Below are 6,256 nucleotides of genomic sequence, written 5' to 3' on the forward strand. Positions count from 1 at the left end.
ACCACAATACAACCATCAATACCAAAAAAGTAACATTTGTTTAATACTACAATATGATTTATAGATCCTATTCAAATTTTGCTGATATTTCCAATGGCCTTTATAGATTAGAATCTAACATAAGATCACGAGCGGCATGTAGTTGTCAACACTCTCTGGTCTCCTGCAATCAAGAAGAATTTCTTAGAACTTTCTGGTTTTTTATAACCTTGACATTTTTTTGAAAAAGATTTTTTAATAAACCAGCGATCTTTAGAATGTATCTAAATTTGAGTAGCTCTGCTCTTTTCTCATATTTAGTCAAGTAATGTAACCAAGGTAGGAACACCACCGAAGGGCTGCTGTGTTTTTCTCAGTGTACCACTTTAAGAAGCACACTCAGTAAATGTCAGTTTATAATCACTTGATATAAAGGTGTATGTTTGCCAGATTTCTCTAATACTAAGTGATCATTATTAGTTGGCATTCTATTGAATTGGAGAGCTTAGTATTCTGCACCATTATTTTGTTCATACATTTATTCATTTACTTATTTATTAATATCACTTAAGTGTTTTGGGTGAATTGTAGCCTCCTCAAAATTCATGGGCTGCTTTCCTAACCTTTGTATCTTAGAATATGACTGTATTTGGAGACAGGATCTATACAGAGGTTAAAATCAAGTCATTTCATTTGGCCCTAATTCAGTATGATTGGTATTCTTATAAGAAGAGGAAATGTAGAAACAATTGAACAAAGAAGGAAAGGCATGTGAGAGCATGGGGAAAAGACAGCCATCTACAAACAGAAGAAATGGGCCTGGAGCCTCTGTGGTTCTCAAAAGGAACCACCCATGCCCACATCTTGGTCCTGGACTTCAAGTGCCCAGACTGTGAAAGAATAAATGCATGCTCTTTAAGTCATCAAGTTTGTGGTACTTTGTCATGGAAGCCCTAGCAAACTGATATATCAAAGACTCACATATGACTAAAATATGTTATTATTTATTTTAATATAAATAAATATTTATGTTTATTTATTTTGTTATTATTTATTTATTATTTATTTTAACCCTTACATTAAATCTCATATTTCAGATTTCATCAGTCATAGCGTCTTCAAGCTGGTTTTCTGGGTTTTTTTTTTAATACATTCTCATTCATTCAGACTCAATGGACATGAATATGAGCAAAGTCCAGGAGAGAGTGAAGGACAGGGAAGCCTGGAGTGCTACAGTCTGTAGGGTCTCAGAGAGTCAGACATGACTTAGCAACTGAACAACAACAACATTCATGGAATACTTAATTTGTGGCACAATAAAGTTTTTCAGGCCCATCTTATATATATTTTTTTAACTTGGATCTAGAAGTTGTAGTTCTTTCTAGTGGAGAACTTGCTCCAAAACCATCATCGATGCCTACCAATGCACTGGGTTACTGGTATAATGCTACTCCAAGACCATTTTTGTTTAGAGAAGCTTAGGAATATATTTATATATGCACATCATCACTTTCTTTCCACACACACACACCCCATATGTATTTATTAATATTTATATATAAATATATATATTTCTTTTCATAGTATTATTTTATTTATGAAAAACTGTAATACTATCTTTGATCAGCAGACTCCACAATGGTCCCCAAATATGTATCTCATCTAGGTTCTCACTCCCACTCTCTAGATGATGGACCGTGTGAGAAGCCAACCTCAGGGTTATCAGAATGCACTCTGTTGATGGCTACCTGAATACCTTTGCAAGTGGATTGCCTCATTTTCTGATGGTGTGTTTGGATAAGACATTAGTCTAGACCCACAGCTTGACTTAGAAACAGAAGAGCAAAGCTTAGCCAAAATCAGATTTCTGACTTCTAGGAAATGCGAAATAATAAGCGCTCATTGTTTTAAAATGCAAAGTCCTGTGGTGAATTTTTTATGCTGCTGCTAAGTAGCTTCAGTCATGTCCGACTCTGTGTGACCCCATAGACCGCAGCCCACCAGGCTCCCCGTCCCTGGGATTCTCCAGGCAAGAACGCTGGAGTGGGTTGCCATTTCCTTCTCCAATGCATGAAAGTAAAAAGTGAAAGTAAATTTGCTCAGTCATGTCTGACTCTTCGCAACCCCATGGACTGCAGATTAAGAGGGCTTCCCAGTTGACTCAGTGGTAAAGAATTCACATGCCAATGCAGGAGACTCAGGAGAAGTGGGTTTGATCCTTGGGTCTGGAAGATCTCCTAGAGAAGGGAATGGGAACCCATTCCAGTATTCTTGTCTGGAGAATCCTATGGACAGAGAAGCCTGGCAGGCTACAGTCCATGGGGGTCACAAAGAGTCAGACACAACAGAGCAACTGAGTACACAGATAACTAATACACAAAATCCCCTACTTGTAATAGTTTAAATTACACTTTTTTAATATTATGATGGTGCCGAAGTTATGCACATGTACTCGAAACCATACTTCGCATTTTGAATTTTGGTATCTTTCCAGGTTAGCCATAGGCCTTAGGAAATTCACTCAAGATGCTGAGCAGGGCAGCAGCTGCAGCTCTCGGTCAGCCCCACAGTAACTAAGATAAATAGCCAATAGACTGAGAACCATACTGGACCCAAACAGCCATTCTGGTTTTCATTTTCAGCACAGTATTCAAAAAATTAAATTAATATATTCAAAAGTTTGCTATAAAGTAGGCTTTGGATTAGATGACTTTGCCCAGTCAGTCAGTAAGTTAGTAAGTCAGTAAGTCGCTTAGTTGGGTCCAAATCTTTGTGACCCCATCCATGGACTGCAGCACGCCAAGCCTACCTGTCCATCACCAGCTCCCAGAGTCCACCCAAACTCACATCCATTGAGTTGGTGATGCCATTCAACCATCTAATCCTCTGTTGTCCCCTTCTCTGCCTGCCTTTAATCTTACCCAGCATCAGGGTCTTTTCAAATGAGTCAGCGCTTCACATAAGGGGGCCAAAGTATTGGAGATTCAGCTTCAGCATCAGTTCTTCCAATGAACACCTAGGACTGATCTCCTTCAGAATGGACTGGTTGGATCTCCTCGCAGTCCAAGGGACTCTCAAGAGTCTTCTCCAACACTACAGTTCAAAAGCATCAGTTCTGCAGTGCACAGCTTTCTTTACAGTCCAACTCACACATCCATACATGACTACTGGGAAAACCATAGCTTTGACTAGACAGACCTTTGTTGGCAAAGTAATGTCTCTGCTTTTTAATATGCTGTCTAGGTTGGTCATAACTTTTCTTCCAAGGAGCATCTTTTAATTTCATGACTGCAATCACCATGTGCAGTGATTTTGAAGCCCAGAAAAATAAAGTCTCTCACTGTTTCCACTGTTTCCCCATTTATTTCCCATAAAGTGATGGGACTGGAGGCCATGACCTTGTTTTTCTGAAAGTTGAATTTTAAGCCAACTTTTTCAGTCTCCTCTCACTTTCATCAAGAAGCTTTTTAGTTCCTCTTCACTTTCTGCCATGAGGGTAGTGTCATCTGCATATCTGAGGTTATTGATATTTCTCCTGGCAATCTTGATTCCAGCTTGTGCTTCTTCCAGCCCAGCATTTCTCATGATGTACTTTGCATATAAACTAAATAAGCAGGGTGACAATATACAGCCTTGACATACTCCTTTCCCAATTTGGAACCAGTCTGTTTTTCCAGGTCCCATTCTAACTGTTGCTTCTTGATCTGCATACAGATTTCTCAGGAGGCAAGTAAGGTGGTCTGGTGGCCTAACTCTTTCAGAATTTTCCACAGTTTGTTGTGATCCACCCAATCTAAGGCTTTGGAATAGTCAATAAAGCATAAGTAGAAGTTTTTCTGGAACTCTTGCTTTTTTGATGATCCAACGGATGCTGGCAATTTGATTTCTGGTTCCTCTGCCTTTTCTAAAGCCAGCTTGAACATCTGGAAGTTCACGGTTCACATATTGCAGAAGCCTGGCTTGTGGAATTTTGAGCATTACTTCACTAGCATGTGAGATGAGTAAAACTGTGCGATAGTTTGAACATTCTTTGGCATTACGTTTATTTGGGATTGGAATGAAAACTGACCTTTTCTAGTCCTGTGGCTACTGCTGAGTTTTCCAAATTTGCTGACATATTGAGTGCAGCACTTTCACAGCATCATCTTCCAGGATTTGAAATAGCTCAACTGGAATTTCATCACCTCCACTAGCTTTGTTCATAGTGATGCTTCCTAAGGCCCACTTGACTTCGCATTCCAGGATGTCTGGCTCTAAGTGGGTGATCACACCATCGTGATTATCTTGGTCGTGAAGATCTTTTTTGTACAATTCTGTGTATTCTTGCCACCTCTTCTTAATATCTTCTGCTTATGTTGAAGTGAAGTGAAGTCGCTCAGTCGAGTCCGACTCTTTGAGATCCCTACCAGGCTCCTCTCTCCATGGGATTCTCCAGGCAAGAGTACTGGAGTGGGTTGCCATTTCCCTCTCCATGGGATCTTCCTGACCCAGGGATCGAACCTGGGTCTCCCGCATTCCAGGAAGACACTTTAACCTCTAAGCCACCAGGGAAGTGCTTATGTTAGGTCCAAACCATTTCTGTCATTTATTGGGCCCATCTTTGCATGAAATGTATCCTTGTTAGCTCTAATTTTCTTATAGAGATCTCTAGTCTTTCCCACTCTATTGTTTTCCTCTATTTCTATGCATTGATCACTGAGGAAGTTTTTCTTATTTCTCCTGCTATTCTTTGGAATTCTGCATTCAAATGGGTATATCTTTCCTTTTCTCCTTTGCCCTTCACTTATCTTCTTTTCACAGCTATTTGGATGGCCTCCTCAGACAACCATTTTTCCTTTTTGCATTCCTGTAAGCTAACATAAGGTACGCTGAGTTTAGCTATCATGTTCAGTGAAAGTGAAAGCATTAGTCACTCAGTCATGTCCAATTCTTTGTGACTCTATGGACCTTAGCCTGCCAGGCTCCTCTGACAGTGAAATTCTCTAGGCAACAATACTGGAGTGGGAAGCCAATCCCTTCTTCAGGGGATTTTCTTGACCCAGGGTCCAAACCCAGATCTCCTGCATTGCAGGCAGATTCTTTACCAATTAAGTCACCATAGAAGTTCTCATCATTCTTAATAGCTTCTGTGTATCAAATGCGTTTTCAACTTAAGATATTTTCAATTTATGATTTGATTATTAGAATGTAACCCCAATTCCATCATAAGTCAAGGAAGATGTACATATTAGTAATAGCAATTCAATGGTCATATTTTAATTAAAAATATTTAGTGCATTCACATTTAATTTGAATATTCTACAATATAATATTTAATGCCTACATTTGGAATTATAAATGATAGGTGAAGCTAAACTTCTGCTTCTTTTTTGGTCTTCCTTCCCAGTTAAGCAAACATTTTGATTATCTCAATTATTTATGTAGATCTGGAACTTTAAAAAAAAAAAAAATATATATATATATATATATATATATATATATATATAATGCTATGGGTTTGTCCCTTTGAGATATGTTCTGTCTGATGAGCGTGTAGAAAGGTATAACTCATCTGTTAGGGTGATTTCAGGATGTCATGAAGGATAATGAGTGGTGGGGAGCAAGAAAAGAGAATGTAAAATCTAATACGCATAAGTAAAAATGTCCTTGTCTCCCTTTATAAAGTATTTAATGGAAAGACACTGAAAGGTTGTAAGTATATGATGGCAAAGATCTGATACAGCCTCAGCTTTCCTTCCATCACAAATGAAAATTCTGCTATGTCTCACTAGAAGTATTTTCTTGGTATTTTTGCCATGAGTTTCTTTTTATCCACGGCCACTGCTGCATGTTTAAATCTACCTTTGTTGTTTTATTGCTGGAAGTATTGCAATCATTTTCTATTTGGCTTTTTTGTGTGTGTGTGTGTATATAATAATAATTTTTATTAATTTGCTTAACATTGTTTTCTCTTAGTTTCTTTTTTTTAATTTTATTTTATTTTTAAACTTTACATAATTGTATTAGTTTTGCCAAATATCAAAATGAATCCGCCACAAGTATACATGTGTTCCCCATCCTGAACCCTCCTCCCTCCTCCCTCCCCATTCCATCCCTCTGGGTCGTCCCAGTGCCCCAGCCCCAAGCATCCAGTATCGTGCATCGAACCTGGACTGGCAACTCGTTTCATACATGATATTTTACATGTTTCAATGCCATTCTCCCAAATCTTCCCACCCTCTCCCTCTCTCACTTAGAAGACTTAAGTGTCTACTCAGATTCTTTAAGTTACAAGACT

Source organism: Bubalus kerabau, chromosome 12 (assembly GCF_029407905.1).
Source record: "Bubalus kerabau isolate K-KA32 ecotype Philippines breed swamp buffalo chromosome 12, PCC_UOA_SB_1v2, whole genome shotgun sequence".
Taxonomy (NCBI): domain Eukaryota; kingdom Metazoa; phylum Chordata; class Mammalia; order Artiodactyla; family Bovidae; genus Bubalus; species Bubalus kerabau.